The following is a 14,687-nucleotide window of genomic DNA, read 5'->3' on the forward strand; positions in this document are numbered from 1 at the left end:
ATGCTAAATTAATCTCATGCCAAAATTAAGGTACGGGTAAAAATAAAAATGTAAATAGTCGTCAGTGTTTGTCACTTGGTAGTAGTAGTGTCTAGAATAACAGTGTTTATACGTTTTATCGGTAACAACCATGCAGACCCGTAATGATCGTAAGGTTAGGGTTTAAGTGTGTATGTCTAGTCTCTTACTCTTTCCAAATAGCCGTAATGATCGTAAGGTTAGGGTTTAAGTGTGTATGTCTAGTCTCTTACTCTTTCCAAATAGCCGTAATAGGGTTTAAGTGTGTATGTCTAGTCTCTCTTTCCAAATAGCCGTAATTATCGTAAGGTTAGGGTTTAAGTGTGTATCTCTAGTCTCTTACTCTTTCCAAATAGCCGTAATGATCGTAAGGTTAGGGTTTAAGTGTGTATGTCTAGTCTCATACTCTTTCCAAATAGCCGTAATTATCGTAGGGTTAGGGTTTAAGTGTGGATGTCTAGTCTCATACTCTTTCCAAATAGCCGTAATGATCGTAAGCTTAGGGTTTAAGTGTGTATGTCTAGTCTCATACTCTTTCCAAACAGCCGTAATGATCGTAAGGTTAGGGTTTAAGTGTGTATGTCTAGACTCATACTCTTTCCAAACAGCCGTAATGATCGTAGGGTTAGGGTTTAAGTGTGTATGTCTAGTCTCTTACTCTTTCCAAATAGCCGTAATGATCGTAAGGTTAGGGTTTAAGTGTGTATGTCTAGTCTCCTACTCTTTCCAAATAGCCGTAATGATCGTAAGGTTAGGGTGTAAGTGTGTATGTCTAGTCTCATACTCTTTCCAAATAGCCGTAATGATCGTAAGGTTAGGGTTTAAGTGTGTATGTCTAGTCTCTTACTCTTTCCAAATAGCCGTAATGATCGTAAGGTTAGGGTGTAAGTGTGTATGTCTAGTCTCATACTCTTTCCAAATAGCCGTAATGATCGTAAGGTTAGGGTTTAAGTGTGTATGTCTAGTCTCTTACTCTTTCCAAATAGCCGTAATGATCGTAAGGTTAGGGTTTAAGTGTGTATGTCTAGTCTCTTACTCTTTCCAAATAGCCGTAATAGGGTTTAAGTGTGTATGTCTAGTCTCTTACTCTTTACAAATAGCCGTAATGATCGTAAGGTTAGGGTTTAAGTGTGTATGTCTAGCCTCGTACTCTTTCCAAATAGCCGTAATGATCGTAAGGTTAGGGTTTAAGTGTGTATGTCTAGTCTCTTACTCTTTCCAAATAGCCGTAATGATCGTAGAGTTAGGGTTTAAGTGTGTATGTCTAGCCCCTTATTCTTTCCAAATAGACGTAATTATCGTAGGGTTAGGGTTTAAGTGTGTATGTCTAGTCTCATACTCTTTCCAAATAGCCGTAATGATCGTAAGGTTAGGGTTTAAGTGTGTATGTCTAGTCTCATACTCTTTCCAAATAGCCGTAATGATCGTAGGGTTAGGGTTTAAGTGTGGATGTCTAGTCTCATACTCTTTCCAAATAGCCGTAATGATCGTAAGGTTAGGGTTTAAGTGTGTATGTCTAGTCTCATACTCTTTCCAAATAGCCGTACTCCACTTAAGTAATGATCGTAGGGTTAGGGTTTAAGTGTGTATGTCTAGTCTCTTACTCTTTCCAAATAGCCGTAATGATCGTAGGTTAGGGTTTAAGTGTGTATGTCTAGTCTCTACTCTTTCCAAATAGCCGTAATGATCGTAATAGCCGTACTCCACTTAAAATAGTAATGATCGTAGGTTAGGGTTAGTGTGTATGTCTAACCCCGTAGTGTGAAGCCGTGTCTCGTAGGGTTACTCTAAGTGTGTAGCCGTACTCCACTTAAGCCGTGATCGTAGGGTTAGGGTTTAAGTGTGTATGTCTAGTCTCATACTCTTTCCAAATAGCCGTACTCTAGTCTCTTACTTTTAAGTAATGATCGTAGGGTTAGGGTTTAAGTGTGTATATGCCTCGTCTAGCCGTAATGATCGTAAGGTTAGGGTACTAGTCTCTTTCTTTCCAAATAGCCGTAGAGTTAGGGTTTAAGTGTCCTAGCCCCTTATTCTTAAGTAATGATCGTAGGGTTAGGGTTTAAGTGTATATGTCTAGTCTCATACTCTTTCCAAATAGCCGTACTAGGGTTAGGGTTTAAGTGTGTATGTCTAGTCTCATACTTAAGTAATGATCGTAGGGTTAGGGTTTAAGTGTGTATGTCTAGACTCATACTCTTTCCAAATAGCCGTAATGATCATAAGGTTAGGGTTTAAGTGTGTATGTCTAGTCTCATACTCTTTCCAAATAGCCATACTCCACTTAAGTAATGATCGTAGGGTTAGGGTTTAAGTGTGTAAGTGTATGATCGTAGGGTTAGGGTTTAAGTGTGTATGTCTAGCATCTTATTCTTTCCAAATAGTCTAGTCTCGTACTCTTTCCAAATAGCCGTACTCCACTTAAGTAATGATCGTCGGGTTAGGGTTTAAGTGTACATGTCTATTGTCCGAACCAAATTGTTAACAACTACGAAAAATTACTCTCCTACCTTTAATTGCCGTTAGATTTCCTCCATAGTTTGTCCAGACAGAAATCTTGAAAAAACCATACAGTGACACAGATTCCACATGCCAGATGATAACTATGTCACCTATATCGACTTCGCTGAGAGCGCATAGGGCAAAAAGCATGTAATTTTGTGCTAGCTGCCATTTTGACTTTTTATGGAATATTCTTCAAGAGGGGTGAAAGGATAGGACTTAATCTAACAACGTCATAACATGTTATGATATAAAAGCAAACGTGATGACGCCATATTATTATTTATTATTATTATTATTTATATTTTTTAATGACACCACTAGAGATCATTGATGTCATATTAATTATGTCACATACTTTGGAGGCTTTCACCCCTCTTGAAGAGTATTCAATAAAGAAGCAACATGGCAGATGGCAGAAAACTGCATGTATTTTTCCCATGCAATCTCAGTAAAGACGATATCGTCGACATCGTTGCAGTCTCGTGTGTGGAATCTGTATATTTGTAGTGGTTTCTTTGCGATTTGTATCAGGACAAACTTTGGAGGAAATTTATAACGGCAATTAAAGGTAGGAGAGTAATTTTTTGTAGTTGTTAACAAATTGGTTCTGACAATAGTCTCTTACTCTTTCCAAATAGCCGTAATGATCGTAGGGTTAGGGTTTAAGTGTATATGTCTAGCCTCGTACTCTTTCCAAATAGCCGTACTCCACTTAAGTAATGATCGCAGGGTTTAAGTGTATATGTCTAGTATTGTAGTCTTTTCAAATAGCCGTGCTGCAATTAATTAAAGTATCGTTCTGTTTACAAATAGCCGTGCTTCATTTAATGGTCGTAGCTTTAAACCGGCCGAGCACGGCGTGTATTTCAGCTACCGTAAGTAAAATTACTACCCCCCCCCCCCCCCCTACACACACACACCCTAAAAAAAAACCCAAACAAACAAAAAGAAAAGAAAAAAAACCCGAATGAAAAATAATAAATAATACTAATAATAAGATAAAGCTAACTAAATGAATAAGTAAATATACAAGTTGTTTAATAGGCTAAATAATGCATTACGCCCTCCCCCAAAAAAACAAACAAACAAAAAAACAACAACATAATAATAATAATAAAAACTAATAATAAAAACACAGCCGGTTCTTTTTTTCCAGGAAGGATAGGGTTCCCGGAAACGTCATTTATAATAGAAAAAAAGTTTTACATTGATTTATTATTTAGTTATTCATAATAATAATAATAATAATAATAATAATAATATAATAATAATATTATTATTATTATTATTATTATTATTATTACATTACCCATTGTTGTGTCGCGCATTGTACATAGTTTTTAAACAGGGATCCAATGACGTCACTTTTGGCGGGTTGGAAGAAAACTGTTTAAAATGTTTTCATCATTTTATTTTGAGGTGAGTGTATTCAATCAATTTAAATAGAAAAAAGAGGTTCATGTTTTTTTTATAGTTCCAGAATGATATTATTATATTTAAGTGGCACATAATTAATTTAGTTTAAAGAGATTAAACAGACTGACTGAGAAACGTTACAAAAGAAAAGTCAGCCTCCATTTGGATGTTGGTAAAATGCGGTCCGGACCGTAACGGAACGGAACCAGATACCTATTGCATGGTTTTTTCGTTTTTGTATTTTGTATTACATTATATGACATGGCATGACATTATATTATATTATAATTATTATATTATATCAATTCTAATTGAATTTATTATTCTTTTTTCCCTTGTTTCCCTGTTAAAAATGACTGTTAATATCCCAGTTAAAATATTTGAAGAAAAAACCCAAGACAAAACAAAACAAAAACATCAACCATATAACGTACCCCAAAATAGTGCATTCATTTCTTTTCCTTAAATGTGAAATTCGCCGCTGTAACATGGGTCATTTGCACGTAAAACGTACTGTTACACACCTAATAGCCATTGTTTAAAATATGTCGTAAAACGAAATATTGCTTTCGTTTCCGAAAGCATTTAGTAAATCATAATACACTAAATTGTAAACTGCAAGAATTGTTGCATCTTATGAGGTGTGTAAGACAAAGCTCGGTGCTAGAACATAACGCAGTCTAGACAATGGCAACTCAGGCATTGAAATAAGTCGAGAACGGTCGTTCAGGTTACCGGGAGGTTACCACATGTTAGAAAAGTCGAGAATGGTGTTTCGTTCTCGATAAAAAAATTTCAACGAATGGTAGTTTTGTTTCCGAACGTAAACCAGGCAATGCATTCAGGACTTCTGCGTTTCATTTTCTCGTCAGGAATGCATCGATGTTCGCGCGCAAGTCACTCCGCGTTTAAGCAGCGTCCACTAGATGAATTTATGTCCGCGTTTTGTTTTCTCGTACAAAATTGCACCGATATTCGTGCGCACTTGTGTAATTGCAAAGCAATTTTGGCAATCCGCGTTTAAGCAGCGCCCACTAGTTAAATTTACTTCCGGATTTCGTTTCTCGTATCCATGTTCGCGCGCACGGTTACAATTTCAGAACGACTGCGTAGTAGTAATTCTAACTTTCATATAGTTGTGGAAACCTATAGGTTACCAGACTATATTTTGTGGTAACCTGTAAATGAGTTACCAGACACAATGCTTATTTCGATGCCTGGTAACAGAAAATTGCTACCGAAAAAATGTACAGACAATTAAATACGGGTTCATATTTGACATTTAAAAAAAATCCAATGACTTTTTATAAGGCAATTTAGAGTGCGTGCGGTACGTATATGTGTGTGTGTGTGTGTGTGTGTGTGGTGGGTGGGGGGTGGGGGTGGAAGGAAGGACGCACTCAACTCATTTTATTTACGGTTATATGGCGTCAGACATATGGTTAAGGACCACACAGATATTGAGATGAAACTGGCTGTCGCCACTTCAAGGGCTACTCTTTTCGATTAGCAGCAAGGGATCTTTTATATGCACCATCCCACAGACAGGGTAGTACATACCACTGCCTTTGATATACCAGTCGTGGTGCACTGGCTGGAACGACAAATAGCCCAATGGGCCCCCCGACGGGGATCGATCCCAGACCGACCGCGCATCGAGCGAGCGCTTTACCACTGGGCTACGTCCCGTCCCATGTGGGGGTGGAGGTGTTTTGGAGTGTATAATGTTTACACACACACACACACACACACACACACACACACACACACACACACACACACACACACACACAGATATATATATATATACAGTAGAATCTCATTGGCTCGAACGCCCAACGGTCGAACCTACCGGTATTCTCGAAGCAAGAACAATGTCCCGATTTTTTTCTGTATTAAACCCTTTTATTTTGGTGCTGATTGGTCGAATACCCCTAGGGTCGAACAGAAGCTTTCTCTCGAACCAGTTTATTAGTCCGAACTGTAAAATTAAACATATATAGCTCGAACGACTAAGTCTATCCGAAGAAATACAAAAAATTATTTATATTTATTTACGAATTTTTTATTGACCCTTTCACGTCAGTCACAAAGTAAGTTAATATAAATTCGGAAGTGGAACGAATTAATCCTAGATCATATGCCGGCTTCTCATGTTGTTTATTTAGCACCTATCTTTCTAGTGCAGATAATAGTACTACGATAATCGTGAGCTGAATGAACCTTGCATGTAACACCAATCAATTGGTGAGCCTAGTTAGGCCTCGCCGGTTTACTTTAATCATTTTAATCGCTACTCTACGCATGAGCGTCGGTATATTTTGTTTTTAACTTGTAATACAGGAGAGATTGTTGTGATTGCAACAATAAAAGGTAAAGGGCCTCCGCCTGTGCTTCATGCACTTTCATTCTTTTCTCAACGTTGTCAATATGTCGCAAAAGATTCTACAACAGCATAATAAAGAACAATTTTTTAAATTAATAAATATTTATAAATACAGACTACCAGTGTGTTTGTTATTTGTTTATTTAACGGTGATAAATAATAGTTACAGATATGTATCTCATCCGACATTTGAAGGCGACTTCGTTACTCATCGGACCATCTCGCCCAAGCCAGTTTTACGGAAATATGTGAGGTATTCCGATTGGTTTTTGTGTTACAGAAGCACCCGACAACGGTCGAATGCATGGTTCGACCTACCCGATGGGTCGAACAGACTTTGATGCACCGACAGTCTTCGAGCCAATGAGATTCTACTGTATATATATATATATATATATATATATATATATATATATATATATATATTACATTCCTGGTGTGCTGGAATGTTCTATTATTTCTGAGAGAGAGAGAGAGAGAGAGAGAGAGAGAGAGAGAGAGAGAGAGAGAGAGAGAGAGAGAGAGAGAGATTATGAGAGAGAGCGTGCGTGCGTGCGTGCGTGCGTGCGTGCGTGTGTGTGTGTGTTATTAAACGACGAGCCTAACAGAAGACCAAGAGAGGAAACCCGCTGTCGCCACTCAATGGGCTACTCCTACCAACAAAGCAAGGTTTTTTTTTTTTATATTCACTTACCCATAGATAAGACAGTACATACAATGGCCTTTCATATACTAGTCGTGGGACGGGAGTAATTTTTTTAAATAATGAGAAGATGCGGGGTAGGGTAGGAAATGTCCCATACATAATTGTAAGACTAATAATGATTTGAAAAATAAAGCGGGTCCGGTTATGACTACACACAGAGATAAACAATGAATTTCCGCAGTTCATATATGATTTGTCTATTTTATTCTTGAGAGAGATGGTAATGCGTCTTAAATATATGGACACTTCGCCATATAAAAGGGGCAGTGAATTAGGGCTCCCTAACTCTAAATCACCCAATGTTTTCCCGGGGAAAAAAATAAAATAAATAACATTGAAAATAAAATAAAATAAAGTATGGTAAGGTGAGGTAAGGTAAGGTAAGGTAAAATAAAATAAATGATACATCACAAACTGACCCCCCCCCCCCCCCCCAAAAAAAAAAACCCCACTCTTACCAAAATATTTGTTAAAGCGTAATAGTAGTGGTAGTAGTAGTAGTAGTACGTAGTACGTAGTAATAGTAGTCGTAGTAGTAGTAGTAGTAGTATAGTAACATAGTATAGTAGTAGTAGTAGTAGTAGTAGTAATAGTAGTAGTAGTAGTAGTAGTAGTGGTGGTAGTAGTAGTAGTAGTAGTAGTAGTAGTAGTAGTAGTAGTAGTAGTAGTAGTAGTAGTAGTAGTAGTAGTAGTAGTAGTAGTAGTAGTAGTAGTAGTAGTAGTAGCAGCAGCAGCAGCAGCAGCAGTAGCAGCAGCAGTGGCAGTGGACGTGGCTGCAGAAGTGGTCGTATTTTTTTGTTTCATCTGAAAACGTACATAAATCGTATTCGTAAAATATTTTTAAAAATCGCAACACCCCCTTCCCCAAAGAAACCGAAAAACAACAAAGAGCAAAAAAACAACAACAACAAAAACAATGTGCATTAGATATCTGATTTCGTTCCGTTCCGGTCCGTTCTAGTCCGTTCCGTTCCGGTCGGGTCCACGTTTTACCAACACCCGCCTGCATTTATAGTCCTTCCCACATGGAACACCTTCATACTATGACATTTATTTTTATACAATTTATTTATTTCTGAGCTGATTGTTTTCTAAATTGCACACAAAAATAGTGGGGGTTTTTGTAATTTCAAAAAGACTTACTGTTAAGATATAGCCAACATATTGTCGCTCTCTATACTATGTAGTACTAATGTGTATTACGTCACAGTTTGTGTGTTCCTAGGGTTCTGCATTAAAGGCCAGTCAAACAACACTTACTTTTCTTTGTTAAACCAAACTGAAATTATTTATCCCCCAAAAAACAACAACAACAACAACAAAAAAAACAGTTGCTAATCAATCTGAAAATTGATTCACGATTATTAATTTTATGTAGCAAATCTTCTTTTTTTTTAAACGTATAGTATGCTAAATCAAATATAAACAGACGATTTTTAAATAACAGTCAGGTTTGATGTACATAATGTGGTAAGTCATAATTGGTATTATCTGGTTTGTCGCCATTTCTACGCCCGTGATTGTTAACAACTAACTAGTTATCGAAAGCTTTTAATCACATTTTGTCTATAAATATGTGCTTTGTAAATAACTTAAGTTTGTTTTGATGTAAACAAACAACATGGCGTCAGAAGTGGTTTCGCTGTTAATTTGTGATGTTAAGAAGCCATTACAAAGCAGTGAAGAATTAAAATGGAATGCACAGGACAGTTAAGTAACCCGTAAAGCAATATGAATTGATTTAAAGCCTGGTACTGTCTAAAACTGCCTAAATATCCATGTTAAATGTCATCGGCTCATGACGAAAAACCCCGCGAAAATCACGTTGCAAAAGTGACATCCACAAATACAGCTTCGTGTGACTCACGAATAGTGAAATAAAAAAACAAACAAACAAAAAACAAACATTTATACAGTTTAATCATCGTTTCGATTCGAGTGACACTAATAAATGTTTCGTTTGTGATGAAAGCAGGCACAAACACTTGAAACAGTTAAAAGGTATACTGTCCGAAAACCCCCACAAAAACAACAACAACATTTGTACGGTACGGAAAACAAATCTTGATTATGGCATCAGGAGGCATTCCCGTTCCAGCACCAATGGTAATGAAAGGTGATTTTAAAAGCAACTGGAAGTTTTTTAGTTCACAGTGGAACAATTACAAAATAGCAACTGAGTTAGATAAGAAAAATCTGAACATTAGGGTAGCAACACTTTTAAGTGTGATGGGAAAAGACTGCTACATGATTTATCAGCATCTAGCTATATCAGAAGAAGATAGAAAAAAAGAGAGTGAAATCCTCAAAGCACTTCAGAAATATTTTGAGCCCAAAAAAAACGTTATATATGAACGATACATATTTAACACTACTGATGAAGCACCATCGGAAAGCATAGATACTTATGTCTCTACGCTGCGAGGTTTAGCTGAGTCATGTGCATATGACATACTTCGAGATGAACTGATCAGGGATAGAATTGTCTTAGGTACTAATGATGGAGGTGCAAGGTCTAGAATGCTGCGAGAGCCAGAACTTACTCTTGAGAGAGCGATAGACATGTGCAGAACTAGTGAAATAACTTCTCAACAGCTGAGAAAGTTGAAGGAATCTGAAGTTCAGTCAGTGAACTATGCTGCAAAGAAAAAAGAATCGGGTAGAAAAGATAGAAGCAAAACATCTTTTCAGTTGCAATATGGAGCAAAGCCCGAAAGAGACAAAAGAGAAAAAATATCTTGCAAATACTGTGGGAAAAACGCACGTCAAGGATAAAAATGAATGTCCTGCATATGGTCAGACTTGTTCGAAATGCAACAAGAAGAATCATTTTCATTCAGTTTGCAGATAGTCGCGCACACAACAAAGAGAGTACATACAGTAGAAGATGACTGTAGTTCCGAGTGCTCTGAATCTAGTGAATCATTGTTTTCGGTTTATTCAGAAAAACATGGCAAACAGTGGTTCGTGAATATGAAAATGACTGTCGGAAAATGTACTCGCAAGGTTAAATGTCAGCTGGACACAGGCTCCACTTGCAATGTAATCAGTTTAAATGAATACTGCAGGATAGTGCACGATGGCAATCCTAAGCTAGAGCAAAGCAGTGTAAGACTAAAGCTCTATGATGGCACAAGAATGCTGCCGGAAGGACAGTGCACAATTAAGTGCACAGATGGAAACAAATCGCATGACTTTGTATTCCTAGTAGTTGATGTAGACCAAGTAACTTTGTTGTCAGCTGATGCTTGTACAAAAATGGGTCTGTTGACATTAAACACTGTAAACAGTGTGAATGAATCACAAACAACTGATGGATGAATTTGATGATGTGTTCGAAGGATTAAGTTGCTTACCAGGGAAATACCACATAGAAGTTGACCCCGCGGTAAAATCTGTACAGCATCAACCATGTAGAGTAGCAAAAGCCTTAGAATCTGATCTTCGGAAAGAAATTGACTGCTTAGTCAAACGAGGGGTGCTAGCAAATGTAATCACTCCCACAGATTGGATCAGCATTATGGTAGCTGTTAAGAAACCCTCGGGTAAACTGCGCATTTGTATAGACCCGAAGGACTTGAATGTTGCGATTAAGAGGTCTCACTATCCTATGACCACTATTGAAGATATTCTTCCAAGAATTACAAAAGCTGAAGTGTTCACAGTGTTAGATGCAAAAGATGGATTTTGGCAAATTAATCTTGATGAATCCAATAGTTACCTAACAACATTTTGGACACCATTTGGACGTTACAGATGGATCCGCATGCCATTTGGAATCAAGTCTGCTCCTGAAGAGTTTCAGCGTAGACAGCATGAGGCATTACAAGGACTCCAAAGCACAGAGGTTATCATTGATGATATCTTAATCTATGGTTGTGGCGACAACATGGATGAGGCTATCAAAGATCATGATGCAAACCTGAGAAAACTTCTTGAACGTGCTCGTGAAGTTGGATTAAAATTCAATAAAGAGAAACTGAAACTGCGTCAAACAGAGGTTAGGTATATGGGACATATACTTACCTCAGAGAGAATTCGCCCAGATCCAATCAAAGTCCAAGCGATTTTGGATGTGCCAAAACCGACAGATGTCAAAGCTGTTCAACGGTTTATTGGTCTTGTTACTTACCTGGCGAAATTCCTGCCGCTTCTGTCTGAAGTTTGTGAACCTCTCAGACAACTGACACATAAAGACACAATCTGGTCGTGGCAATCACAACAGAAAAAAGCATTTCAAGAAATCAAAACTCTGTTTACCAAGCAACCTGTTCTAAAATATTATTATCTGGCAGAGGAGGTCACAATACAGTGTGATGCCAGTGAAGTCGGCCTTGGAGCAGTTTTGCTTCAAAATGGACAACCAGTCGTCTTTTCATCACGAGCACTAACGCAGGCAGAACAGGTATGCTCAAATCGAGAAGGAATGCCTTGCAATAGTTTTTGCATGCGAACGATTCTACCAATACATATTTGGTCGCGACTTGGTCACAGTGCATTCAGACCATAAACCATTGGAAATCATTTTCAAGAAGCCATTACTTGGAGCACCAAAACGACTGCAGAGAATGCTTCTGAGATTGCAGAAGTACAGCTTACATGTAGAGTACAAGAAGGGGTCGCAACTCTACATTGCAGATGCTTTATCACGCACATCACTTCCTTTTCAAAAAGTGGAAACTAGCACTACATCATCTCATATCTTCTGTGTTGAAGAAGAAACGTTCAGAGAAGAACTCGAGTGCATTAACTTCACAGATTCTTTAAAAGTCAGCGTGTCCAGACTGCAACAGATACGAATAAACACACAGCACGACGTAGCTCTTCAAACACTGAACTCCGTTGTTCTGTCTGGATGGCCTGAAACAAAGAATGAAGTACCAGTTCAGATACGAGAATAGTGGAACTTTAGGGATGAACTTCCAATTCAGAATGGAATTCTTTTCAAAGGAAACCGTGTTATAATTCCGAAACTCCTTCGCAGTGAGCTTTTGACAATAATTCATTCCAGCCATCAGGGTGTGGAAGCGTCGCTAGAAAAGCAAGAGATGCCCTGTACTGGCCAAACATGGCCAATGAAATCAAAGACTACATCGGACAATGTAGTACATGCAACGAGTACGAATCACAGCAACAGAAAGAACCGCTCTCAACACACGATGCTCCTGATCACCCCTGGAGTAAACTAGGTATAGATATCTTCACACTGCACTCACACGACTATCTAGTAACAGTGGACTACTACTCAGTCTTCTGGGAACTTGACATTCTTAAAGATACAACTTCGACAACAATCATCGATTGTCTCAAAGTATACTTCAGCAGACATGGAATTCCGGACATTGTGGTTACAGACAATGGACCACAACTTGCTAGCAAGGAGTTTAATGAGTTTGCACGTGAGTGGGAATTTGAACATGTTACATCTTCACCGTACCACAGTCAGTCTAATGGCAAAGCAGAATCGGCTGTGAAAATTGCCAAGAAACTGGTAAAGAAATCACAGAAAAGTGGTAATGATCTCTGGAAATCTATTCTGGATTGGCGTAATACCCCAACTGATGGCATGTCAAGTAGTCCAGTGCAGAGACTTATGTCACGAAGAACACGACACTCATTACTGATTGCAGACGTTTTACTTAAACCGCAAGTGATTGAACATGTGTACGACAACATCAAATTGAAACCCCAGAAAGCAAAGCTTCATTATGACAAACATGCTAAGGAGCTCCCAGAACTGCACATTGGTCAACAAATTCGTATGGCTCCTCTTCCAAAGAACGGTGACAAAATATGGAAGCCCGGCAAATGTGTAGACCACGTTACATGGAGATCATACATTGTTGATGTCGGTGGACAGTTATATCGCCGAAACAGAAACTATTAAGAACAACAGTTGAAAAGACAATTAACCAGCCCAACAACCTGGATAATATTCCACCAAGACCAGCGAGTGAATTTGATAATTCGAAATCGATTAAAAATCACACATCAGACATGATCGTGAAAGATTCAGATGTTTCAAACAATGACAGTAATTCACTAAGTCTGAAGAATTCACAAAACACATACCAAATAATCTAGACAACACAGACTGGCAAAGAAGTATGATGACTTTGTTGTTGGTTGATTACACAAAGTGAATACCTTTTCACACCAATTTAAGTTGTGTTACATACATAACAAGTTGTGTTCACAGGCTTGTTTTTAATGTTTCTTCTTTCTTTCTTTTCTTGAGAACTTTGCAAGGAACATTGCAGGATTGACTCTAGGAAGAATAATATATTTTTTTGTTTGTTTAAAGTTTGACCTACATGTCAGCATAATGGTTATTACTAGGTACTAGTAATTGGAATATCTGACAATCATGGATAATAGTAATTTTGTTTGATATTATCAAGTATGAGGTGAAGCACTATCAGAACATTGAATGGACTAGGCTTTATTTTCTGTTTCTTGTTGGACTGTTAAGGGGAGAAAACCTGTAATTTATTTTATTGTAAAGTTGCTTAGAAAAAAAAAATTGAAAGAAAGGGAGATGTTACGATATAGCCAACACATTGTCGCTCTCTATACTATGTAGTACTAATGTGTTTTACGTCAGTTTGTGTGTTCCTAGGGTTCTGCATTAAAGGCCAGTCAAACAACACTTACTTTTCTTTGTTAAACCAAACTGAAATTATTTATCCCCCAAAAAACAACAACAACAACAAAAAAAACAGTTGCTAATCAATCTGAAAATTGATTCACGATTATTAATTTTATGTAGCAAATCTTCTTTTTTTTTAAACGTATAGTATGCTAAATCAAATATAAACAGACGATTTTTAAATAACAGTCAGGTTTGATGTACATAATGTGGTAAGTCATAATTGGTATTATCTGGTTTGTCGCCATTTCTACGCCTGTGATTGTTAACAACTAACTAGTTATCGAAAGCTTTTAATCACATTTTGTCTATAAATATGTGCTTTGTAAATAACTTAAGTTTGTTTTGATGTAAGAAGAACAGTACAAGTATTTTGGAAATAACAAAAACAAAATACTATTTCTGTGTGCAATTTACAAATCAATCGGGTCAGAATTAAATAAGTTGTAGTAAATTCCGTAGCATGAACAGAGTTATGTGTGACGGACTATAGCCGGTATACATGCCACCTATCACGACTTTGCTAAGATCTATGAAAAAAAAACCATGCAGTTTTTCGCCGTCTGCCATTTTACCTTGTTTATGGAATACATTTCAACAGGTGTGGAAACATGGAATCTGTGTCACTGTAATGTTGTTGGGTTTTTTGGGTTTTTTTTTGTTTGTCGTTGTTGTTTGTTCCTTATCGTTTGTTTGTTGTTGTTTGTTTCTTGTTTGTTGTTGGTTTTTTCCCCCAAGATTTCTGTCTTGAGGGGATATCTAACTAATTAAAGGGTAGGACAATAATTTATCGTAGTTGTTGACGATAATTTCACTTGAAATCCATATTTTGTAAATGGTACAATTTTTAATTACATAATTTTCTTCAAACCCATTCAGATGCATTAGTAATATTCACGGGTGGGGGGGTGGGGGGTTTAGCTCAGTCCATGGAGTGTTCGTTTGAGGTGCTTACGACACAGGATCGAAACACCTAGGCGGTGTTCAGATCGATTCAACTGATTGGTCGT

The 14,687-nt window shown here is 37.6% G+C and overlaps 1 protein-coding gene across 1 annotated transcript in view; it reads left to right on the forward strand.

Moving 5' to 3' along the window:
- Positions 1–3,918: 3,918 nt before the first annotated feature.
- LOC121386937 overlaps positions 3,919–14,687 on the forward strand; it is a 52,116-nt gene continuing 41,347 nt past the window's right edge. The window contains exon 1 of the mRNA XM_041517991.1: positions 3,919–3,939. The gene's annotated coding sequence lies outside the window, so the exon portion shown is untranslated. The remainder of the gene's footprint in view (positions 3,940–14,687) is intronic.

This window comes from Gigantopelta aegis, chromosome 12 (genome assembly GCF_016097555.1).
Source record: "Gigantopelta aegis isolate Gae_Host chromosome 12, Gae_host_genome, whole genome shotgun sequence".
In the NCBI taxonomy this organism is placed as follows: Eukaryota; Metazoa; Mollusca; class Gastropoda; order Neomphalida; family Peltospiridae; genus Gigantopelta; species Gigantopelta aegis.